Here is a 27,112-nt window from a genome sequence, read left to right as displayed (position 1 = left end):
CCGCCAAGTACGCAAGTTTCGAGCCATCGAAGAAGGCCGCGAAGCAGCCCAAGGTTGTCCCACCGAAGCCCTGGAAGGCCTTGCCAAAGATCAAGGTGGATGTTCCTGTTGCTTTTGCGTAAGTGTTTTGTTTCTTCTCTTTGTCTTCTATGATACTATCGACTCGTTCGCTTGCTTGATTGAGTGAATTCTGGAGCTTTCAGTGCTGCAACTTCTGCAACATCCATGGACGTCGACGAGGAGTGCGGTGATGTGGAAACTGCAGATGCGGCTACCTGTCGGGCAGGTATGATTCCATAGCTGCATTCATTTTCTGTCAATTGTTTCTCTGGTCGACTGCATTTTTAATGTCAAGTGTTTGCAGCTCCGACAAATGTTATCCAGCTTCCTGATGATTACAATGAGGACGTGCCCCCAAGGGACACCGGGAGGAGAGGTAGAACTTTGAGCAAGAGGACGCCTAGCGCCAGAACGTCTCGTTGAGCATCAGAACCGGTGGCCCAACAACTTGATGATCCAGTACGGACTTCGGTCTCTTTTGCTGAACTGTCGACTGACCAACCCTCAGAATTGACTACTCAGGCTCCTACCTCGATTGGGCAAGTTCAAGCTTCAGCCCCACCGGTCATGTCGTCAGTTCCACCATCTCCGTTTGCTCTGCATCACATCTCAGAGGATCAAGTAGGAGCTGCCAAGGAGGCCATGATTCAAGCAGGTTTAATGATGGACCGACTGAAAGTGGTGTATGACACTAGCAAGGCCGCCAATGACGCCAGCTCTGCCCTCCAAGCCAATGTCCGAGTAAGTGGGATTGTAAGTTGATTTCCGATTGGTTTCCACCTTGACCTTTGTTCTGTTAGGATATGCTACCTGAAAATTGCTGCTTTATTATTCGTAAGATGTCCGTGGATGAGCGATTTGTAACCTTATGTGCATCTACCATGAGTTTGCACTTTGCATCTGTCCACCCACTGGGTGTTTTTCTTTTGCTTTGTAGCTCTTTCACTTGTGTCGAGTGAAATCTTTGTCCAGTTGGGGCACGCTGATTGCACCCATTGGGTGTAGTCCCCGAGACCGCTGTGGAATGTCTGATTCGGCGGGGGTCTTTGCGCAATGTTTGTTTGTAGTACTTCCACTCGGTCTAGACAGGTCATGCCGAGTGGGAGCTGAACCAGTGGGGGCACGCTAAGTGCACCCACTGGGTGTAGTCCCCGAGACCGCGGTCGACTGCGGGCAGTCAGCGGTGGTCTGAGAACAGATGTTGTTGTTTTTTTACTCCTTCCACTCAAGCTGGGTTGACCATGTCGTGTGGGAAATTGATCCAGTGGGGGCACGCTTAGTGCACCCATTGGGTGTCATCCCCGAGACTGTTGTTGAATATTTGATTCGGCAGTAGTCTTAGAACTCTTTTTGTCATAATAATCTGACCTTGCATTTTATCACTCGGAAGTGGTTGATCCTTGTTTCTGTCGATTGACGTGTCTTGTTGTTGATTGCAGAAATCTTGTGAGCTTGGAACCAAGTTTGCTGATGTGGAGAAGAAGCAGATCCAACTCAATCTCGGCCTGGAGTTGGCTAAGAAGAACCCGAAGAAGGCCCGGGATGAAGTAGCTGTCATCGGAGGTAACAATTTGTCGACTGCTCGCCTTGTCATCTTTTCCGTTCATCCTTTGAACCGAGTGATTCCACTCGAACAGATGTGCGTAGTGAAAACCGTCAACTCCAAGCTCGTCCGAAGAATGTTATTTCTTTAGTCAAAATGAAGCAGGCTCAAGAGCAGAAGGATCTTGACCTTGCAGCGGCGTAGAAGACGGTGTGGGAGAAGACTGAAGTTGCTGACAAGAAGTTGGCTTCAGTCGGAAAGTTGGAAGAAGAGAACGCCAAGTTGAAAAATGCTATTGATGAAGCGAAGAAAAGAAGAACGCCAAGGAGAAGGTGGCCTTGGCTGACAAATTTGATGTTCTCACTCGGAAGAGAGACGAACTGGAAACATATCTGGGAGGTCTTTCCAAGAAGATGTTCCTCATGCTTGAAGGTACTTTCCTTTATCTGACTGACTGCAGAAAACTTTTCCACTGCATTACTATCAATTCAACACCTTTCTATGCGTGTAGAATTCTGTCAGAACTTCGAGGAAGAAACTGGCCGGATTGAGACAAGTCTGGATCCTATCAACTCCCCCGTCAAGGGCGAAGCTGCGATGAACGTGCTGCTACTAGAATCTCGCCTTGCCAGTGTCTTGGATTACATTGCTCGACCGAAGGTCGCATTGTCCCGGATCGACAAGGAGTTATGGCCAGAGTATGTGCTTCTGAACTATCTCGAGTCACTGATGACTCGACTCAACAGCATCCCAAACCGAGTGCAAGCATGGAAGAAGTTAGCTACCCGCTGCAGTGCAGACGTGGCTTTATCACTCGTCCGCGTACATTGCAAGGAAGTCAAAGAAGAGAAGCTAGCGGATCTTAAGGTTTCCAACACTAAGAAGCTTCAATTCCAATCTTTCATGGAGACCTTCATTGACGCAGCCACTCGTATCGCAGATGGCATTGATTTGGATAGTTTCGTCAAGCTAGCAATTCCTCCACCTGCTGAGTGAAAAACTTGATAACTTGACTTCATTTGCCTCGGAATGCCGAGTGATTCTGTAATTGTTAAACTCTTTCGGGATTGGTGCTCGAGTACTTCTGCTGGTGGTTCTGAACCTTGCCGGATTTATCTGAACTAGGTTGCTTCTTTTGAATGCAGTTGCTTTCTCTTTATTATCTTCAGATTTCTTGACTCGGGCGAATTTAGAATCGCAGCTGAATCTCCGAGTGAGAGGATCGCTCTTCACTCGGAATAGACGTTGTACTTGTGGCGCAGCTCAGAGTGCAACCAGACATTGTACTTGTGGCACAGCTCAGAGTGAAACCATACATTGTACTTGTGGCGTAGCTCAGAGTGCAACCAGACGTTGTACTTGTGGCGCAGCTTAGAGTGCAACCAAACGTTGTACTTGTGGCGCAGCTCAGAGTGCAACCAAATGTTGTACTTGTGGCACAGCTCAGAGTGCATGGCCAACCCTCCGAGTGAGAGGGATGCTCTTCACTCGGAGTGTGTTTTGAAACTTAGGCGAATCGGGTTCGCGGCTAAGCCCCCGAGTGGGAGGGTTGCCCTTCACTCGGAGTGTTTTCTGAAACTTAGGCGAGTACGGGGTCACAGTTAAGTCTCTGGGTGAGAGGGTTGCTCTTAACTCGGAGTATCTTTTGTAACTTAGGCGAGTACGGGATCGCAGCTAAGCCCCCGAGTGAGAGGGTTGCTCTTCACTCGGAGTATGTTTTGAAACTTAGTAGAATCGGGTTCGCAGCTAAGCCACCCACTGGGGGATTTGGACACATAAATTTATGCGAAAACAATCATTGGGATATTGCAAAAATCAGTCTTTGATAAACAATCTGAAGGATTCTTATTACAACTCGACAATCCGAGGGTTTAGGTAAAAAAGCAGTGGAGCAGATCCACGTTCCACGAGCGTGGCTCGTTTTATTTCTTGGCTACGTTGTAAAGGTGATACGCCCCATTGTGGAGCACCTTGGTGATGATGAAGGGCCCCTCCTAGGCCAGAGCAAGCTTATGAGGTCGTTTTTGGTGCACTCGGAGCACAAGGTCTACTTCCTGAAACACTCGACCTCTGACATTTCAGGCATGGAATCGACGCAGGTCTTGTTGATAGATGGTCGACTGGATCAGAGCCCTCTCTCATTCTTCCTCTAGGAGATCAACTGCATCCTGGCATGCCTGTTCTACTTCAGCTTCTGAGAAGAGTTCCACTCGAGGGGCATTGTGCAGCAAATCACTCGGAAGCACAGCTTCAACGCCATATACCATGAAGAAAGGGGTTCGATCAGTCGACCGATTAGGAGTCTTTATCAATCCCCACAAGACAGATGGCAACTCAGTCACCCAAGCTCCAGCTGCATGCTTGAGGTCGCGCGTCAATCGGGGTTTCAGCCCTTGTAGGATCAAGCCATTCGCTCTTTCAGCCTGTCCATTTGACTGCGGGTGCGCAACGGATGCGTAATCGACCCGAGTGTCTTGGGAAGCACAGAATGCTCTGAACTCATCAGAATCAAGTTGGAGCCGTTATCTGTGATAATGTTGTGAGGCATTCCATATCGGAATATCAGCTCTCTGATGAAACTAATGGCAGTGGTTGAGTCAAGATTCTTGATAGGCTTGGCCTCGATCCATTTGGTGAACTTGTTGACTGCTACAAGCAAATGAGTGAAGCCGCTTCTGCTGGTTTTGAAAGGTCCAACCATGTCCAACCCCCAAACTACATATGGCCAGACGAGTGGAATAGTCTTCAAGGCAGATGCAGGCTTGTCAGACATGTTCGAGTAAAACTGGCAGCCTTCGCACTTGTCGACTATATCTTTAGCCATCTCATGCGCTCATGACCAGTAGAATCCCGCTCGGTATGCTTTGGCCACGATGGTCCGAGAGGACGCGTGGTGACCACAGGTCCCCGAGTGAATCTCATTTAAGATCAGTCGACCTTCTTCTAGAGAGATGCAACACTGAGCAACTCTGGTAGCACTTTCTCTGTAAAGCTGTCCACTTATCACCGTGAAGGCTTTGGATCTGTAGACGATCTGGCGGGCCTCATCTTCATCCTCTGGGAGCTCTTGCCTGAGTAGATATGCAATATATGGCACCGTCCAGTCGGGAGTGATCACTAAAACCTCCATGATCAAGTCGACTACTGCTGGAACTTCAATATCAGTCGGTTGGTTGAACTTACCGGTTGCGGGGGCTCCTCCGTAAAGGGATATTCTTGAACTGACGGGGTGTGGAGATGCTCCAAGAACACATTACTGGGAATGGGCTTCTGAGTGGAACCTATCTTCGCCAGATCATCAGCCGCTTGATTCTTGAGTCGGGGTATGTGATGGAGTTCCAACCCTTCAAACTTCTTCTCTAATTTTCTCACTGCATTGCAGCAACCAGTCATGGCAGGGCTCCTGATGTCCCACTCCTTCATTACCTGATTGACCACCAAATCTGAGTCGCCGTAGACCATTAGGCGACGAACGCCGAGTGAGATGGCCATACGCAACCCATATAGAAGTGCCTCATACTCAGCTTCATTGTTTGAGGAGTCGAAGTGAATCTGGAGGGCATAACTGAGCTTGTCGCCTCTTGGGGATACCAGGACCACTCCAGCACCAGAACCATTCAACATCTTAGACCCATCAAAGAACATAGTCCAATGTTCCGAGTGAACCTGAGTCGGTTGCTGCTGTTCAATCCACTTGGCCAGGAAATCTGCTATTGCCTCAAACTTGATCGCCTTTTTCGCTTCCAACTTGATCTCCAAAGGGAGGAGTTCAATCGCCCACTTGGCCACTCGACCAGTTGCATCTCGATTGTTCAAGATTTCTGATATTGGAGCACCGCTGATGACTGAAACTGAGTGGTCTGCGAAGTAATGTGCAACTTTCTTCGTAGTCAGATAAATCCCGTAGAGAAGCTTCTGATAATGCGGATACCTTTGCTTGGACGGAGTCAAGACTTCAGGGATATAATACACTGGGCGCTGAACTTTATAGGCTTTGCCTTCTTCCTCTCGCTCGACTGTGAGCACTGTGCTGACAACCTATCCAGTGGCTGCAATATAACAATAGAGGCTCCTTGCTGACTGGAGCAGCAAGCACCGGCTAGGTGGAAAGCAGGGCTTTGAGCTCTACAAACGCTGCTTCGGCTTCAGGAGTCCACTCGAACTTATCAGACTTTTTCATCAGTTGGTAAAGAGGCAGTGCCTTTTCACCGAGACGAGAAATGAAACGGCTCAATGCAGCCAAACAACCAGTAAGCTTCTGAACATCATGCACACGCACAGGGCGTTTCATTCAGAGAATTGCTCCAACCTTTTCTGGGTTTGCGTCAATCCCTCGTTCGGAAATGAGAAAACCGAGTAACTTTCCTCCTGGGACTCCGAATGTGCACTTCGATGGATTAAGCTTGATATCATATCTTCTTAAGTTGGCAAATGTTTCACTAAAGTCAGTCAATAGGTCGGAACCTTTGCGTGTCTTGATCATGATGTCATCCATGTATGCTTCCACGTTCCGACTGATTTGAGTGAGCAGGCACTTCTGAATCATGCGCATGAACGTGGCACCAGCATTCTTGAGACCAAAGGGCATGGTAACATAGCAAAAACACCCGAATGGGGTATGAAAGCCGTTTTTATTTCATCGGGTCCATACAGTCGGATCTGATGGTACCCGGAATATGCATCCAAAAAGGACAAATGCTCACACCCCACAGTTGAGTCGACAATCTGGTCGATACGGGGGAGAGCGAAGTGATCTTTCGGGCAGGCCCGATGGATGTGCTTGAAGTCGACACACATACAGAGTGAATCGTCTTTCTTAGGGACCATGACGACATTGGCGAGCCACTCGGAGTGGTATATCTCGCGGATGAACTCTGCTGCCAGAAGCCGAGCCACCTCTTCGCCAATTAGCTTCGTCTTCTCCATGGCGGACCGACAAAGGTGTTCCTTGACGGGTTTTGCTTTTGGGTCGACACGCAAACGGTGCTCAGCCAGTCCCCTGGGTACACCCATCATGTCAGATGGTTTCCATGCGAAGATGTCCCAGTTCTCATGGAGGAACTGGATGAGCGCTTCTTCCCATTTGCTGTCGAGTGTTGTTGAGATGTGAGTCGGAGCAGCATTGGGGTCTTCCGGGTGGATGTGGATAGGTTTTGTCTCTCCGGCCAACTGAAGTGCAGACTCTTAAGCAGGCTTCTTAGCTCGCAACAAGTCACTCGGATCTGCATTCTTGTTGTATTCTTCCATCTCTACTGCTGCCATATGTTTGTCGGCAATTTTTGAGCCTTTCTGGAGGCACTCTTCTGCCCTTTGCCGACTTCTTGTGACTGTGATCACGCCTCTGGGACTAGGCATCCTCAGCTTGAGGTATACGTAACATGGTCGAGCCATGAAATGAGCATATGCGGTCCTGCCTAGAATAGCATGGTAGGCACTATGGAAATCCACCACCTCAAATGTCAATTTCTTTTTGTGGTAATTTTTTGAATCACCGAAAACCACATCAAGAGTGATCTGACCGAGTGCATCTGCTTTCTTTCCTAGGATCACTCCTTGGAATCGCACGTTAGACTCACTGAGCTTGGACATCGGAATGCCCATCCCTCAAAGGGTCTCAGCATACAGAATGTTTAATCCACTGTCACCATCCATAAGAACCTTGGTCAGTCAGGTGCCACCAACGACTCGGTCGACCACCAACGCTTGCCGCCCGGGGGTAGCAACGTGCACTGGGTGCTCGGACCAGTCGAATGTAATGGGAGTTTTTGACGACTTCAAATATGTCATAGTTGCCGGAGCAACCATGTTCACTTTCCTATTAATAACCTTCAGTCGACTTTTGCTCTCTAAGTCAGCAAAAATCACCAAAGTAGCATTCACATTGGGGTAACCATCATCTTCTTCTTTCTCTTCCTCCTTATCAGAGTCCTTCTCTGGGGACTGATGTAACGCCCCGGATTCGATGCGCCAGGTGTCTTTCAGTTATTCACCGTCGCTGCCATGTCATTTGCTTGCGTGTTGCATTTTGCCATGTCATCATCTGCATTTCATCTGCATGTTTTTCAAAACTTGCATCCGGTCCTTTTCCGCATTGTCCGTTTCGTGATCCGACACTCCTGCACGCGCCCATCGCCCCTCTCAGACTTCGTGAGCGGGAGAAAAATGTTCTCGGAATGGGCTGAGATTTGCCGAGTGGCCTTGGTATAGCACCGGCAGACCGCCCTTCAAATTTTGTTCCATTTGGAGGTCGTTTGATGCCCCAACGGTTAACCGTGTAGCCCGAAACCCCCTTCTTTTGTGCAGCCCAACACCCCCCCAAATCAGCCCACTAACCCAGCAAAACTCCCTCCATGCTCTCCGTCGTTCGATCACGATCGTGTGGGCGAAAACCGCACCTCATTTGGACTCTCCTAGCTTCCTCTACCTATAAATAGGCCCCTTCCCCTCCATTTTCGCGGGTGAAACCCTAGCAAACCTCCCTCTCGCCGCCGGACATGTCCATCTCGCCGCCAGTGCCGCTTGCAGCCAATCAGGAGGCGCCACGTCAGCTCCCAGCCACCTCCACCGTGCCTCCTCTCCCCTCCCGCCGCCGCCGGCCCACCCGAGCCCGCGCGGGGCCCTCCGAAGCCCATCGGGGCCCGGGTCGGCCCGACCCGCGCCGCCACCCGCCTCCGCGCCTCCTCGCCGGCGTGCACCGCCGCCGCCCCACCGGCGCGCCTCCCGAGCTCCCTCGCCGCCCGTTCGCCGCCGCCTCCTCGTCTCCGGCCGCCCGCGCCCGAGGCGCCTCGCCTCCGTCTGCCTCGCCGCCGACCGCCCGTCGCCGCCCTTCGACCCCGCCCCGCCGCCACTCGCCCTCGCCACCGGCGGAGCCCCGCGCCCCGGGCCCGTCGAGTCCGGCCGCCACCGGAGCGCCCCGCTCTGCTCCTCCGCCGTTCGCGTCGCCCCGGCCTCCCCTCGCCTGCGACCACAGATCCGGCGGGATCCGGCGACACCCGCCCAGATCGAGCCATCCCCGCCTTCCGCCGGACATCCCGCTCGCCAGAGCGCCGTCCCTCGCCCTCGCCGGCGCGCCGCCGCCCCGCCATGGCTCGGGACCGAGCAGGGAGCCCGCGTGGGCCGAAGCCCCTCCAAGGCCCAGCCCAGCGCCCCGGCCCGATCCCCTCCTCGGCCTGCTGCCCCACCGAACGGGCCTCAGCCTGCAAGGTGAGCTCCGGCCAGCCCGCTATCTCGCGCCCGAGCGTCGTTTAGAAAAACGTCGCTCACCCTGTTTTTTTCTTCCAGAAAATGGCTAAGGCTGGGAAAATCAGTATCATGTGTGTATATTCATCATGCCATAACTTCATGTGTGCTGCTCCGTTTTGTGCGTGTAATATATCAAAATGTTCATAATGAGGGGCTCTTCATTTTGTTCCATTGTGCCATACTTTTTTGAGTTCATATTGATGCCCTAATCATCGTTACAAGAGTGCTATATGATGTTAACCTGCTGAAACTGTTATAACTTGGTGATTTGTCTTTTTTATTGCATTTTGTGTGTGCATCCTATGACCATGAGCTCTACATGTGTTTTGAACTACCTCATGCCATATTTACAGAGGTGCTTGTCTTGTATTTTTTTTGATCTATGTGGTGACTAGCACAAGCATGCAAAGTAGCCTCCGTGATGTTGCTGATTTCTGTGACTTAGTCATTTCTGCGAAGTCTGAGTCTGTTATATATGGTTGCCATGTAAACCTGCTGTCACCATGAGTTCTATGCATAATCTGCAGATCTTCACTAAGGATGTTTTGTTATACATGTCATGCTCTATCAATCCACGCCTTGGTTGCATTTATAACCTGCTGTAGCTTGTTGTAATCTTGCTCTCAATTTAATAAATAATGTTGCTGTCAGCCTGTTAACATGAAGTTCAGTTTTGACATGTGTTTTGCTAGTGATCCATGCACCCTATGAACTTGCTCTTGCCATGCTTAGCTTCATATTTATGCCATCTTACTGTTGGATGCCTTCACATGCCATGAAATGCTTCTTGATCAGTGATTTGAGCTCGCAAAGATGCCTTCATAATTCTGTTTATGCCATGCTCAGTTTTTTGCTAAGTCTGAATCTGTTTATGAAACTTGCTATCTTTACATGGGTGCCATCATATCTTCTCTACATTTTTGGCTTGTGATCAGTAAGAGACTTTTGTTATGAAATTAGTAGATTCATGCCATGCCTTTGGTTGTTATGATAAGTTCCTGTAGCTTGTTGTTTACTTGCTATAAACATTGCAACCTGATGTTATTTCTGCCATGTCCAGGAATTTCTGCTAAGTCTGTGAAACTTATATTATTTTCAATCTTTCCATGTTCTTTTGAGCATGTTATAATGATTTCTGGGAATAGCTCAGTGTTCATGTTTTATCATGCTTTACCTATACATCATGTCCATGCCATTTTGTTTCATATTGAGGTGCTGTAGCATGTTGTTTTGATGCTTGCAAGTTGCCTAGTTGCTGTTTTGGGCAGATTGTTGCTATATCTTGTTTGGAGTGTATGTGTTGCACCGTTGCTCTGTTTTGAGCATGCTCTATATGAAACTTTCTTAGTTTTGCATGTAATTTCATATTACCTTGTTGCTTTCTTGTTTTGAGAGTGTTTGCTTGATGTTTGAATGCATTTTGCATCAATGTCATGTTTAACTTGTTTTGCTCATATCTTCTAGGCCGTAGCTCCGAATCTAATGAACTTTATATGTAACTTCACTAGAATTTCGTGTAGATCATTTTGGTGCATATTAACTTGCTGTTTAACAACTTCAACATAAGATTTATTCAGATCTGGACCAATTTTGAAATTTGCATATGAGGACTTACCGGAATTGTCATATGTTGTTTCCGGCCTCATTTAAACTTGCTTTGATGTGTTGTTCTTGTATGCATCATCTCTTGTCATGAGTAGCTTCATGTAGCCTTGTTATGCATCATACTTGATTGAGCATCATGCCTTCTTCATGTGTGGTGTGTTTACCTTGTTGTGTGCTTCTTCTCGATAGTTCTTGTTTCGTTGCGATCGTGAGGACTCGTTCGTCTATGCTTGGTTCGTCTTCGTGGCTTCATCTTCTTCATGGACTTGTTCTTCTTCCTAGCGGGATTTCAGGCAAGATGACCGTAATCTTGGATCTCATTACTATCATTGCTATGCTAGTTGCTTCGTTCTATCGCTATGCTGCGCTACCTATCACATGTTTATCAAGCCTCCCAAATTGCCATGTCAGCCTCTAACCTTTTTCACCCTTCCTAGCAAACCGTTGTTTGGCTATGTTACCGCTTTTGCTCAGCCCCTTTTATAGGGCTGCTAGTTGCAGGTGAAGATGAAGATTGCTCCATGTTGGTTATGTTTATGTTGGGATATCACAATATTCTATTATTTAATTAATGCATCTATATACTTGGTAAAGGGTGGAAGGCTCGGCCTTATGCCTGGTGTTTTGTTCCACTCTTGCCGCCCTAGTTTCCGTCATACCGGTGTTATGTTCCTTGATTTTGCGTCCCTTATGCGGTTGGGTGATTTATGGGACCCCCTTGACAGTTCGCTTTGAATAAAACTCTTCCAGCAAGGCCCAACCTTGGTTTTACATTTGCCTCACCTAGCCTTTTTCCCTTGGGAGTCACGCATCCCGAGGGTCATCTTTATTTTAACCCCCCCGGGCCAGTGCTTCTCTAAGTGTTGGTCCAAACCGAGCTGCCTGCGGGGCCACCTCAGGGAAACTCGAAGTCTGGTTTTACTCGTAGCTAGTCTCATCCGGTGTTGCCCTGAGAACGAGATATGTGCAGCTCCTATCGGGATTGTCGGCACATCGGGCGGCTTTGCTGGTCTTGTTTTAACATTGTCGAAATATCTTGTAACCAGGATTCCGAGGCTGATCGGGTCTTCCCGGGAGAAGGAATATCCTTCGTTCACCGCGAGAGCTTATAATGGGCTAAGTTGGGACAACCCTGTAGGGTATTATCTTTCGAAAGCCGTGCCCGCGGTTATGTGGCAGGTGGGAATTTGTTAATGTCCGGTTGTAGAGAACTTGACACTTGACTTAACGCATCAACCGCGTGTGTAGCCGTGATGGTCTCTTCTCGGCGGAGTCCGGGAAGTGAACACGGTTTCTTGGGTTATGTTTGACGTAAGTAGGAGTTTAGGATCACTTCTTGATCATTGCTAGTTTCACGACCGTTCCATTGCTTCTCTTCTCGCTCTTATTTGCGTATGTTAGCCACCATATGTGCTTAGTCGCTGCTGCAACCTCACCACTTTACCCCTTCCTTTCCCATTAAGCTTTGCTAGTCTTGATACCCATGGTAATGGGATTGCTGAGTCCTCGTGGCTCACAGATTACTACAACAACAGTTGCAGGTGCAGGTTTTGCGATGATCATGACGCGAGAGCGATGTTGCTTGTTTTGGAGTTCTTCTTCTGCTTCTTCTTCGACCAGGGGATAGGTTCCAGGTCGGCAACCTGGGCTAGCAGGGTGGATGTCGTTTGAGCTTTTGTTTGTGTTTCATCCGTAGTCGGATGTTGATCTTATGTATGATGTATTGATGTATTCTTGCGGCATTTGTATGCCTTTTATATGTATCCCCATCTATTATGTAATGTTGATGTAATGATATCCACCTTGCAAATGAGTTTCAATATGCGGGTCTATCCTTGGTGGGACCTTCGAGTTCCTCGCGGATAGGGTCGCATATTGGGCGTGACAGCTGAGCCTCTCGGAACTGCTGAATCAGGAGCCGACACTGTCGAGTGGTGTTCTTAGGTAAAATCAGGTTACCCACCTGATCTTTCTTCATGTGTATGTGACACGGTAAATCCAGAACATCGTTGCCAGTCTGATCCTTCACATTTTTGGGCACCCACGGCCCTTTAGGTTTTCCTTTGTATTTTCCTTGATTCAGAACTGCGGCCTCGGCGGGACCTGCAACTTCAGCTTTGCGCTTTTGCTTCCGACCGGAATTTCCACCTCCGGTGTCCTGGGCGACTGGTTTTTCCTTTCCACTGCAGAGTCGGTCCTCCTCTTCGCCATTGGTGTACCGAGTGGCTATTTCCATCATTCGGGCCAGAGACATGTCTCCGGACCGGCAGAATTTCAGGTTGAGCTCTCTATATCGGACGCCCTCTTTGAAGGCGCAAACTGCCTGGTGCTCTGACACATTTTCTATAGTACGATGAAGGGTAGTCCATCTCCGGATGAAGTCTCGCACAGTCTCATTCTGCTTCTGAACACAGTGCTGCAATTCAGTCAGCCCAGCAGGTTGCTTGCAGGTGCCCTCGAATGTTTTGATAAAAACTCGGGCTAACTCTTCCCAACAGAAGATACTTCCAGGGGCCAACTGATTCAATCAAGCTCTGGCCGAACCCTCAAGCATCAGGGGAGGTGCTTCATGGCTACATCATCGTTGCCTCCACCAATCTGCACAGCCACTCGATAATCTTCTATCCATGTGTCGGTCTTCGACTCACCGGTGAACATACTCATGCCCGTCGCCAACCTGAAGTTGGGGGGAATCTCAGCAGCTCGGATGGCTCTACTGAAACATTCGGGCCGAGAAACAAATGCTCTGCTTCTAGTCGGACGGTCTCTGTCTTGTCCTTCTCTGTGTGCTGGGCCTCTGTCGACAAAACCTTATACGAGGAGTGATCTCACATCGAACCCAGGCTCTCTTGGGTCGACTAGAGCTCTCCGCTCATCACCATACGGACGCCTGTCATCATACCGCCGGGGCGCGTACGATCCGCCCCTCGGAGGGGGCGTAGGCACTCGACGGTGGTCATCACGGGCATATCTTTGATCATATTGTCCGTGGCCTTGACCCAGGTACTCATCCTGGCGGTGACCATGATCATCACGCCGCAGAGGTGATCTAGGACTGTCTGCCGACTAAACTGTGTCCGCAACCACAGATCTCCTATGGATTCTGTTGCGCGACTGAGAAACAGCTGAGTTTTGTTACCCGCTGCTCGGAGCAGCGCTCGGATCTGCAGCAAACCTATACCAGCTTCTGAACGAGATGACTGAATTGACTCTGCTATATGTGTTGCAGCTGCAAGATTTTGGACCGGAGTGCGGTATACCTGAGGTTCAGGCGGAAACAATCGCCAATGTCGTCGACTGGATTCGGGGATCTGCCGACGGGCATGTTCCTCGAGTGAATGTTGGAGATTCTCCAGACGCGTGCGCTCAGCCAAGGTGCCCAGGTGCGCAGCCTCCAAGGCCCGAGCCTCGGAGGTCTCCCCCACGATGGGGGTCTGGAGTGCCTCCACATTGCGGCGATATAACTCTTCCCTCTGTTCTGAGGTGAGGGTTGGGGATGATACTCATCATGAAAATACGACGGGCCATCGCCGCCGCCACCGCGACGGAACCCAAGCGAGCTGCAAGATGAGTCGACCATGAGGACTTCCGTCGCAGGGTCACTGCTCCCGCACTCGGATGGAGTGTCTGCGGAACCAGTCAACAGGTCGAATGGTCCGTAGAGAGATTCGTTTGGCTCGATAGCCACAACTTGAGGGGTGGCCGACTAGTGAGCCACCACATTCTTCACCCACTGCTGGAGCCACGATCGACCGGATCGATTGCGGTGGTGTAGAGCAGGCAGAGTGGATGACGCGGGAGCCGACCAATACTGGGTCGACGGCTGCCGCGGGAGGACGCCGCAGGCACTCTCGTGGAAATGCGCTACCCCCCGGATGGGAAGGGACTCGACGTCGAGGGGGGCTTCTTGGAGCCAAGCGGAGTCATCGGCGATGAAGATGAACGCGCTGGCACGGATCTCGTGGCCCAAGGCCAAACCACCACTGGAAACCATGCTGATGGAGATCGGAAAAACTACAACCTGACCGGAAGTCGCTAAGACGCCGGCCCCACGGTGGGCGCCAACTATCGTGGGAGTAAGTCTAACAGTAAGAATAGGGGGTACGTAGGAGGAGGCAAGGCCCTAGCTACGGCAAGGTTTACACGCGAGTTTACGAGTTCAAGCCCCTCTTAGAGGAGGTAACAGCCTTATGTCTCGGTGCCCGGAGGCTTGTCAACTAGAATATGCGTGTGAGTTACAGGGGGTGCGAACCCTTGTGCCAGAGGAGGGGGTGGCTTATATAGAGTGCGCCAGGCACCTCCAGCCCTCGGTTACAAAGGGTTCAATGTAAGTTAAGGCAGGGACGTTACTGATAAGCCTGCTATAAATGGCTATTAATGATCTTTAAGACTACGGAATGAACGCCTGACCGTTGCCATAATAGGGCGACGTAGGTCTTCTGTGCTCCTAATGATACTTCAGTACGCTATCTTGGTCGAGTGGAATTGGGGTATCCGAGTGGAATAGCTGGTCGAGTGGATTGCACTCCAAGGTGATTTCAGTCGGTATGTTCTGTTGGTCTTTGAATGTCTTGGATTCTAGGGCAGTGTCCTTGGGTGGGGCGTGTAGGTCAGGCCTATGACCCTACCCTAGGTACATGTCATCGTCACTGCCAGTTTCTTTCCTTTTTTAACCAATAATAGATCTTTTCATTTTCCCTTTTCTACTTCATTTTCCCTTTATTTCCTTCTTCAACCGAGAGACCGGTTGGGTATCTAGTCTCTACTACTTTCCCCCTGTTATTTCCTGTTTGAATGAAGTCCCGGATTCATGCTACGACTTCCCCCCTTTCTTCCCTGTTTGAACCAACTCCTAGATTCTACGGCATGAAGTATCTTTACCATTAATAATACTAAAAATTTACATGACTTTGGAAGAGCTGATGGAAGTAGTAAAAGATCCACATGTAGCCACGTGGGGAGGTGGGGCAGTAGAGCAAGGCCATTTTCGAAGGAAGTTATACCCGCGGGTCATCGGGATGTGGCTAGGAGGCCGGTGGGAGGTTGGTTCTGCCCACAATACTGCAAGGAGAAAGAAGGGGTCGGAGGACCTCCCGAGCGGGGGCTGTGTCGGAGAGAAAGGCACTGGCAGAGGATCGGGACCCGCTATAGCTATGGGTTTCCTGTCTCGCCGCCGATGATCGCGTGAACGATGCACCTAGTCCCCTACACACCCCGCCCAAAGGGATACGGCCATATCTGTGACCAACGGTGAGCAGAGAGAAAATGTCGCTACCGCTGTCTTGTCTATATTTGGTGAGGATGAGAGAATGAAGAGATCAACCCTAGTAAAGCACGCGCTCAGGCTCCTGATTATCTTTTTCTCTCCAGAACATGCGTTTCAATTTGTGTACGTGGCATTAAAGAAAAGAAACTCTCTATTTAACGTGACTAACTGGACTTCGCAATTTTTGTACATGTACAACCTTTTACTTTTGGTTTTATGCTCCACGGCACAATTCACAAAATTATGGGAGTATTCAAAAGTCGAGGGCGGGGCTTTTCTCGGGCAGTACGCGCGGAGTTTCGCCTAGACGGTTTGAGAGAGAGGTGAGGAGGGTGAGGGACTAGCGGATTCAACTTACTGATGGAAAGGTACGGCTGTGTAATTTGACGACTTGTTACTCCTAGAAAGATGGGGTCTTGTGATATGACTGCTCATTATAGTCACTATTACTGTAGCGCTACGACCAGAGTGAGTCTCCCCTTCCATTCCCCACTCTAATCGGGTGCATGACATGTCAACCCGGATGGTGGCTCTCCCACATGTCGGTGACGTAAGAAGGCGCAAAGAATCATGCCATATATAGTGCTAGTATATATAGTGCAACTCACGTGGGAGGAGTGTGAAACACGGCAGCCCAGTGAACCAGCAGGCGATAGGCCATAAAAAACAATGTGGTGATATGGCCATAAAAACAATATACTAGAGTCCAGTCTATAGCATGTACAGTACTCCTCCTCTCGGTTCATCACCATCATACTTTCCCCATTCATGTGTTTTCAGTATCCTGCGAATCAAAGAGGCCCTTAGACTGGTTTAGGTCCGGGTTTTTTTTAATGTGTTATGTCCAAAATTTAATGAACGTGCTCTGGTTTCTATGCAAATAATCCTATTTGGATGTAGTAATTCATTTATTTATTTTTTCTTCTGCGGGGGTTTGCATGTAATTCATTAGGTCTGAAATGTAAAGTACACCGGCATGGTTGCATATGCTCCGAGTCGTGCATGCACTATGACCCAGATGCTCTATGTCCCACATGTCGGCGAAAGGAAGCACGTGGACATAGCCTAGGAGTACATATAGGAGGAAATGTGTGTAAAAATATGTACTATTAAGTGTTGATGCGGTTCGAACAGGAGACCTAAAAGTGATGAGAGGTATAGGTCGCATGCACCCAACTAGTGGTACTAGATGTACGAGTACTCGGTGCTCCTATTATATCAACACGGTTCCCATTTGACAACATTGTTCGTGCTACAGCTAGCTCTTCTCCCTCGTTTCTCTCTTCTAAGGCCCTGTTTGGATCCATGGGTTAGAGTTAATTTGAGCTTGTTGGGGCTCAAATAGCCCTAAAGTATCCAAACATGAGTGTTAGATTGAAGCTAGTTGCATTTCGCCCACCCAAAAAAACCATCCCACCCAAGAGGTGGTAATTGGAGCTAGTTCTAAATGGAGGTTGGGTCTCGAACTTAAAGCCGAAGTCAAAATTTGGCACAAAACACGATGGTGACCAGTCTACCTTCGTCCTGGTTTATTGGTCCCCATTGTAATCTATGCCAAATTTTGACCATAAGTTTGACTAACAAAAGGTTCATGCATGTCACCAAAATTATACCGTTGAAAACTATGTTCAAATACGAATCAAACGATATAATTTTGTTCGAATGCACGACCATTTTGTCAGTTAACTCTTTGGTCAAAATTTAGCACAAATTACAAAAGGGACTAATAAACCAGGACCTAGGTAGTACACCAAGAAGAAGACACTGATACTACAAATGTCATTTACGGCTGGAATGAAAATGCCATACATTAACACATTAAGGCCACGAGGCAATGTAGTGCTCGATACAAGAGGCAAGAAGAAAGATGCATCCATCACCGACCTCCTCCTCCTCGACTCAGCGCGCGGGCCCACCAAACGGCACTAAGTAGAAGCGGCTTTCGTGGCTAGATCAACGTTCTTCTGAACAATGGTGTCCAAAGAATCTTGCCCGTCGGAGAAGGCCAACATCTTTCTGTCCTCTATGGCCATGTAGTGGAGTATGTAGACAATTTCCTCGTAGATGTGGATGTGCAGGTCGACGTATTCTTGCATGGCAAGGCGATGCGCAGCGAGCGCGGCCTCGAGGTGCACGTTCTTCATCGCGACCTCCGGCAGCTGCAGGGCCACTAGTGCTTGAAAGAGGTCGTCAGCATGGAGGCCGATGAGGGTGGCAGGCAATAAGGAGCCAGGGCGAACGGGCTGGAGCAGTACGTCAAGGTCGTCCGCACGCATCTTGACGACGGTGAACTTGCGGCTGGAGCGGACCATCATCTCCTCCATGCGAGAGCCAAAGACGGCGTCGGCAAGGGCTATGACATCGGTGTTGGAAATATGCCCTAGAGGCAATAATAAAATGGTTATTATTATATTTCCTTGTTCGTGATAATTGTCTATTGTTCATGCTATAATTGTGTTATCCGGAAATCGTAATACATGTGTGAACACATAGACCATAACATGTCCCTAGTGAGCCTCTAGTTGATTAGCTCGTTGATCAATAGATGGTTACGGTTTCCTGACCATGGACATTGGATGTCATTGATAACGGGATCACATCATTAGGAGAATGATGTGATGGACAAGACCCAAATCCTAAGCATAGCACTAGATCGTGTAGTTCATTTGCTGAAGCTTTTCTAATGTCAAGTATCATTTCCTTAGACCATGAGATTGTGCAACTCTCGGATACCGTAGGAATGTTTTGGGTGTACCAAAAGTCACAACGTAACTGGGTGGCTATAAAGGTGCACTACAGGTATCTCCGAAAGTGTCTGTTGGATTGGCTCGGATCGAGACTGGGATTTGTCACTCCGTATGACGGAGAGGTATCTCTGGGCCCACTCGGTATTGCATCATCATAATGAGCTCAATGTGACTAATTAGTTAGTCACGGGATCATGCATTACGGAACGAGTAAAGTGACTTGCCGGTAACGAGATTGAACAAGGTATTGGGATACCGACGATCGAATCTCGGGCAAGTAACGTACCGATTGACAAAGGGAATTGTATACGGGATTACTTGAATCCTTGACATCGTGGTTCATCCGATGAGATCATCCAGGAGCATGTGGGAGCCAACATGGGTATCCAGATCCCGCCGTTGGTTATTGACCGGAGAGTCGTCTCGGTCATGTCTGCGTGTCTCCCGAACCCGTAGGGTCTACACACTTAAGGTTCGGTGACGCTAGAGTTGTAGAGATATTAGTATGCGGTAACCTGAAAGTTGTTCGGAGTCCCGGATGAGATCCCGGACATCACGAGGAGTTCCGGAATGGTCCGGAGGTAAAGATTTGTATATAGGAAGTCCAATTTCGGCCACCGGGAAAGTTTCGGGGGTCACCGGTATTGTACCGAGACCACCGGAAGGGTCCCGGGGGTCCACCGGGTGGGGCCACCTATCCCGGAGGGCCCCATGGGCTGAAGTGGGAAGGGAACCAGCCCCTGGTGGGCTGGTGCGCCCCCCATGGGCCTCCCCCTGCGCCTAGGGTTGGAAACCCTGGGGGTGGGGGGCGCCCCACCTGACTTGGGGGGCAAGTTCCCCCCTTGGCCGCCGCCCCCCCTTGAGATTGGATATCTAGGGGCCGGCGCCCCCCAGGGCCCCTATATAAAGAGGGGGGAGGGAGGGCTGCGCATCCAAGCCCCTGGCGCCTCCCTCTTCCCCGTAACACCTCTCCCTCTCGCTGAGCTTGGTGAAGCCCTGCCGAGATCCCCGCTGCTTCCACCACCACGCCGTCGTGTTGCTGGATCTCCATCAACCTCTCCTTCCCCTAGCTGGATCAAGAAGGAGGAGACGTCTCTCCCAACCGTACGTGTGTTGAACGCGGAGGTGCCATCCGTTCGGCGCTAGGATCATCGGTGATTTGGATCACGACGAGTACAACTCCATCAACCCCGTTCTCTTGAACGCTTCCGCTCGCGATCTACAAGGGTATGTAGATGCACTCCTCCCCTCTCGTTGCTAGTAAACTCCATAGATTGATCTTGGTGATGCGTAGAAAATTTTAAATTTCTGCTACGATCCCGAACAGTGGCATCATGAGCTAGGTCTATGCGTAGTTTCTATGCACGAGTAGAACACAAGTTGTTGTGGGCGTTGATTTTGTCAATTTACTTGCCGTTACTAGTCTTATCTTGATTCGGCGGCATCGTGGGATGAAGCGGCCCAGACCGACCTTACACATATGCTTATGTGAGACAGGTTCCACCGACTGACATGCACTAGTTGCATAAGGTGGCTAGCGGGTGTCTGTCTCTCCCACTTTAGTCGGATCAGGATTCGATGAAAAGGGTCCTTATGAAGGGTAGATAGAAATTGGCATATCACGTTGTGGTTTTGGCGTAGGTAAGAATCGTTCTTGCTAGAAACCTATAGCAGCAACGTAAAAGTTTGCAACAACAATTAGAGGACGTCTAACTTGTTTTTGAAGTAAGTGTCATGTGATGTGATATGGCCAGAAGGATGTGATGAATGATATATGTAATGTATGAGATTGAGCATGTTCTTGTAATAGGAATCACGACTTGCATGTCCATGAGTATGACAACCGGCAGGAGCCTAGGAGTTGTCTTAATTTATTTATGACCTGCATGTCAACTGAAACGTCATGTAATTACTTTACTTTATTGCTAACCGTTAGCCATAGTAGTAGAAGTAATAATTGGCAAGACAACTTCATGAAGACACGATGATGGAGATCATGATGATGGAGATCATGGTGTCATGCCAGTGACGATGATGAACATGGCGCCCCGAAGATGGAGATCAAAAGGAGCAAAATGATATTGGCCATATCATGTCACTATTTGATTGCATGTGATGTTTATCATGTTTTACATCTTATTTGCTTAGAACGACGGTAGCATAAATAAGATGATCCCTTGCTAAAATTTCAAGAAAGTGTTCCCCCTAACTATGCACCGTTGCGAAAGTTCGTTGTTCCGAAGCACCACGTGATGATCGGGTGTGATAGGTTCTAACGTTCGCATACAACGGGTGTAAGCCAGATTTACACACGCATAACACTTAGGTTGACTTGACGGGCCTAGCATGTACAGACATGGCCTCGGAACACAAGAGACCGAAAGGTCGAACATGAGTCGTATAGCAGATACGATCAACATGAAGATGTTCACCGATGATGACTAGTCCGTCTCACGTGATGATCGGACACGGCCTAGTTGACTCGGATCATGTATCACTTAGATGACTAGAGGGATGTCTGTCTGAGTGGGAGTTCATTAAGAATTTGATTAGATGAACTTAATTATCATGAACTTAGTCTAAAAAATCTTTACAATATGTCTTGTAGATCAAATGGCCCACGCTAATGTTGCCCTCAACTTCAACGCGTTCCTAGAGAAAACCAAGCTGAAAGACGATGGTAGCAACTACACGGACTCGGTCCGTAACCTGAGGATTATCCTCATAGCTGCCAAGAAAGCATATGTCCTTGAAGCACCGCTAGGTGATGCACCTATTTTCCCAGCAACTCAAGACGTTCTGAACGCCTGGCAGTCGCGTAGTGATGATTACTCCCTGGTTCAGTGCGGCATGCTTTACAGCTTAGAACCGGGGCTCCAAAAGCATTTTGAGCAGCACGGAGCATATGAGATGTTCCAAGAGCTGAAAATGGTTTTCCAAGCTCATGCCCGGGTCAAGAGATATGATGTCTCCGACAAGTTCTACAGTTGTAAGATGGACTAAAATAGTTCCGTCAGCGAACACATACTCAAAATGTCTGGGTTGCACAACCGCTTGTCTCAGCTGGGAGTTAATCTCCCGGATGACGCAGTCGTTGACAGAATCCTTCAGTCGCTCCCACCTAGCTATAAGAGCTTTGTGATGAACTTCAATATGCAGGGGATGGAAAAGACCATTCCTGAGGTATATTCAATGCTAAAATCAGCGGAGGTGGAGATCAAAAAGGAACATCAAGTGTTGATGGTGAATAAAACCACTAAGTTCAAGAAAGGCAAGGGTAAGAAGAACTTCAAGAAAGACGGCAAGGGAGTTGCCGTGCCCGGTAAGCAAGCTGCCGGGAAGAAGACAAAGAATGGACCCAAGCCTGAGACTGAGTGCTTTTATTGCAAGGGAAATGGTCACTTGAAGCGGAACTGCCCCAAGTACTTAGCGGATAAGAAGGCCGGCAATACCAAAGGTATATGTGATATACATGTTATTGATGTTTACCTAACCAGCGCTCGTAGTAGCTCCTGGGTATTTGATACCGGTGCAGTTGCTCATATTTGTAACTCAAAGCAGGAGCTGTGGAATAAGCGGAGACTGGCGAAGGCCGAGGTGACGATGCGCATCGGGAATGGTTCCAAGGTCGATGTGATCGCCGTCGGCACGCTACCTCTACATTTACCTACGGGATTAGTTTTAAACCTCAATAATTGTTATTTAGTGCCAGCTTTGAGCATGAACATTGTATCTGGATCTCGTTTAATTGGAGATGGCTACTCAATTAAATCCGAGAATAATGGTTGTTCTATTTATATGAGAGATATGTTTTATGGTCATGCCCCGCTGGTCAATGGTTTATTCTTAATGAATCTCGAATGTGATGTTACACATATTCACAGTGTGAATGCCAAGAAATGTAAGGTTGATAATGATAGTCCCACATACTTGTGGCACTGCCGCCTTGGTCACATTGGTGTCAAACGCATGAAAGAAACTCCATGCAGATGGACTTTTGGAGTCTCTTGATTATGAATCATTTGACACGTGCGAACCATGCCTCATGGGCAATGACCAAGACTCCGTTCTCCGGAACAATGGAGCGAGCAACTAACTTATTGGAAATCATACATACTGATGTGTGCGGTCCAATGAGCGTTGAGGCTCGCGGTGGCTATCGTTATGTTCTCACCCTCACTGATGACTTGAGTAGATATGGGTATGTCTACTTAATGAAACACAAGTCTGAGACCTTTGAAAAGTTCAAGGAATTTCAGAGTGAGGTTGAGAATCAACGTGACAGGAAAATAAAGTTCTTACGATCAGATCATGGAGGGGAATATTTGAGTCACGAATTTGGCACACACTTAAGGAAATGTGGAATTGTTTCACAACTCACGCCGCCTGGAACACCTCAGCGTAATGGTGTGTCCGAACGTCGTAATCGCACTCTATTGGATATGGTGCGATCTATGATGTCTCTTACCGATCTACCGCTATCATTCTGGGGTTATGCTTTAGAGACTGCCGCATTCACTTTAAATAGGGCTCTGTCGAAATACGTTGAGACGACACCGTATGAATTATGGTTTGGAAAGACACCTAAGTTGTCGTTTCTTAAAGTTTGGGGATGCGATGCTTATGTCAAGAAACTTCAACCTGAAAAGCTCGAACCCAAGTCAAAAAAATGCGTCTTCATAGGATACCCTAAGGAAACCATTGGGTAAACCTTCTACCTCAGATCCGAAGGCAAGATCTTCGTTGCCAAGAACGGGTCCTTTCTGGAGAAAGAGTTTCTCTCGAAAGAAGTAAGTGGGAGGAAAGTGGAACTTGATGAGATGACCCCTCTCGAACCAGAAAGTAGCACAACACAAGAAAATGTTTCTGTGGTGCCTACACCGACTAGAGAGGAAGTTAATGATGACGATCATGATCAAGTTACCACTGAACTTCATAGGTCCACAAGGACACGTTCCGCACCAGAGTGGTACGGCAACCCTGTTCTGGAAATCATGTTGTTGGACAACGGTGAACCTTCGAACAATGAAGAAGCAATGGCGGGTCCAGATTCCAACAAATGGCTTGAAGCCATGCAGTCCGAGATAGGATCCATGTTTGAAAACAAAGTATGGACTTTGACAGACTTGCCCGATGATCGGCGAGCGATAGAAAATAAATGGATGTTTAAGAAGAAGACGGACGCGGATGGAAATGTTACCATCTATAAAGCTCGACTTGTCGCTAAGGGTTATCGACAAGTTCAAGGTGTTGACTACGATGAGACCTTCTCGCCCGTAGCGAAGCTGAAGACCGTCCGAATCATGTTAGCAATTGTCGCATTCTACGATTATGAGATATGGCAAATGGACGTCAAAACGGCATTCCTTAACGGCTTTCTGAAGGAAGAATTGTATATGATACAGCCGGAAGGTTTTGTCGATCCTAAGAATGCTAACAAAGTATGCAAGCTCCAACGCTCAATCTATGGGCTGGTGCAGGCATCTCGGAGTTGGAACATTCGCTTTGATGAGATGATCAAATCATTTGGGTTTACACAGACTTATGGAGAAGCCTGTGTTTACAAGAAAGTGAGTGGGAGCTCTGTAGCATTTCTCATATTGTATGTGGATGACATACTATTGATGGGAAATGATATAGAATTCTTGGAAAGTATAAAGGCCTACTTGAATAAGTGTTTTTCAATGAAGGACCTTGGAGAAGCTGCTTACATATTAGGCATCAAGATCTATAGAGATAGATCGAGACGCCTCATAGGTCTTTCACAAAGCACATACCTTGACAAGATATTGAAGAAGTTCAATATGGATCAATCCAAGAAGGGGTTCTTGCCTGTATTGCAAGGTGTGAGATTGAGCACGGCTCAATGCCCGACCACGGGAGAAGATAGAGAAAAGATGAATGTCGTCCCCTATGCCTCGGCCATAGGGTCTATTATGTATGCCATGCTGTGTACCAGACCTGATGTAAACCTTGCCGTAAGTTTGGTAGGAAGGTACCAAAGTAATCCCGGCATGGAACATTGGACAGCGGTCAAGAACATCCTGAAGTACCTGAAAAGGACTAAGGATATGTTTCTCGTTTATGGAGGTGACGAAGAGCTCGTCGTAAAGGGTTACGTCGATGCTAGCTTCGACACAGATCTGGATGACTCTAAGTCACAAACCGGATACGTGTACATTTTGAATGGTGGGGCAGTCAGCTGGTGCAGTTGCAAGCAAAGCGTCGTGGCGGGATCTACATGTGAAGCGGAGTACATGGCAGCCTCGGAGGCAGCACATGAAGCAATCTGGATGAAGGAGTTCATTGCCGACCTAGGAGTTATTCCCAATGCATCGGGGCCGATGACTCTCTTCTGTGACAACACTGGAGCTATCGCCCTTGCCAAGGAGCCCAGGTTTCACCAAAAGACCTGGCACATCAAGTGTCGCTTCAACTCCATTCTTGAAAATGTTCAAAATGGAGACATAGATATTTGTAAAGTACATACGGATTTGAATGTTGCAGATCCGTTGACTAAACCTCTTCCACGGGCAAAACATGATCAACACCAGAACTCTATGGGTGTATGATTCATCACAATGTAACTAGATTATTGACTCTAGTGCAAGTGGGAGACTGTTGGAAATATGCCCTAGAGGCAATAATAAAATGGTTATTATTATATTTCCTTGTTTGTGATAATTGTCTATTGTTCATGCTATAATTGTGTTATCCGGAAATCGTAATACATGTGTGAACACATAGACCATAACATGTCCCTAGTGAGCCTCTAGTTGATTAGCTCGTTGATCAATAGACGGTTACGGTTTCCTGACCATGGACATTGGATGTCATTGATAATGGGATCACATCATGAGGAGAATGATTTGATGGACAAGACCCAATCCTAAGCATAGCACTAGACCGTGTAGTTCGTTTGCTGAAGCTTTTCTAATGTCAAGTATCATTTCCTTAGACCATGAGATCGTGCAACTCCCGGATACCGTAGGAATGTTTTGGGTGTACCAAACGTCACAACGTAACTGGGTGGCTATAAAGGTGCACTACAGGTATCTCCGAAAGTGTCTGTTGGGTTGGCTCGGATCGAGACTGGGATTTGTCACTCCGTATGACGGAGAGGTATCTCTGGGCCCACTCGGTATTGCATCATCATAATGAGCTCAATGTGACTAAGTAGTTAGTCATGGGATCATGCATTACGGAATGAGTAAAGTGACTTGCCGGTAACGAGATTGAACGAGGTATTGGGATACCGACGATCGAATCTCGGGCAAGTAACGTACCGATTGACAAAGGGAATTGTATACGGGATTACTTGAATCCTCGACATCGTGGTTCATCCGATGAGATCATCAAGGAGCATGTGGGAGCCAACATGGGTATCTAGATCCCGCTGTTGGTTATTGACCGGAGAGTCGTCTCGGTCATGTCTGCGTGTCTCCCGAACCCGTAGGGTCTACACACTTAAGGTTCGGTGACGCTAGAGTTGTAGAGATATTAGTATGCGGTAACCCAAAAGTTGTTCTGAGTCCCGGATGAGATCCCGGACATCACGAGGAGTTCCGGAATGGTCTGGAGGTAAAGATTTGTATATAGGAAGTCCAGTTTCGGCCACCGGGAAAGTTTCGGGGGTCACCGGTATTGTACCGGGACCACCGGAAGGGTCCCGGGGGTCCACCGGGTGGGGCCACCTATCCCGGAGGGCCCCATGGGCTGAAGTGGGAAGGGAACCAGCCCCTGGTGGGCTGGTGCGCCCCCCATGGGCCTCCCCCTGCGCCTAGGGTTGGAAACCCTGGGGGTGGGGGGCGCCCCACCTGACTTGGGGGGCAAGTTCCCCCCTTGGCCGCCACCCCCCCCCTTGAGATTGGATCTCTAGGGGCCGGTGCCCCCCTAGGGCCCCTATATAAAGAGGGGGGAGGGAGGGCTGTGCACCCAAGCCCCTGGCGCCTCCCTCTTCCCTGTAACACCTCTCCCTCTCGCTGAGCTTGGCGAAGCCCTGCCGAGATCCCCGCTGCTTCCACCACCACGCCGTCGTGCTGCTGGATCTCCATCAACCTCTCCTTCCCCTTGCTGGATCAAGAAGGAGGAGACGTCTCTCCCAACCGTACGTGTGTTGAATGCTGAGGTGCCGTCCGTTCGGCGCTAGGATCGTCAGTGATTTGGATCACGACGAGTACGACTCCATCAACCCCGTTCTCTTGAACGCTTCCGCTCGCGATCTACAAGGGTATGTAGATGCACTCCTCCCCTCTCGTTGCTAGTAAACTCCATAGATTGATCTTGGTGATGCATAGAAAATTTTAAATTTCTGCTACGATCCCCAACAATCGGCGGTCGCCAGCACCATCTGGAAATGCTGCGGGGTGCGGGGCCACAGGCCGCCGTCTTGGATGATCTGGCACAGCCGACTGCCGCGCGCGTCCATTGCCTCCATGGGTGCTTGAGGCTTCAGGTCAGTTGGTCCTGGTCTTGGATTGGAGTGAGGAGTGGTGCGTATGATTTGGTGGATGGATGGGAGTGGTGGGGTGGCTTCATATAAGAGTGCAAATTGCGTTGCATTCACATCATGCTGGCTCCATTCAGCTTCTACAATTAATTCACTCTGCATGCTAATTGAGGACGCGTCATTGACCGTTGAACGTCTCG

This window comes from Triticum aestivum, chromosome 1D (genome assembly GCF_018294505.1).
Source record: "Triticum aestivum cultivar Chinese Spring chromosome 1D, IWGSC CS RefSeq v2.1, whole genome shotgun sequence".
NCBI classification, from domain to species: Eukaryota; Viridiplantae; Streptophyta; class Magnoliopsida; order Poales; family Poaceae; genus Triticum; species Triticum aestivum.
Note: the sequence above shows the minus strand (reverse complement) of the source record.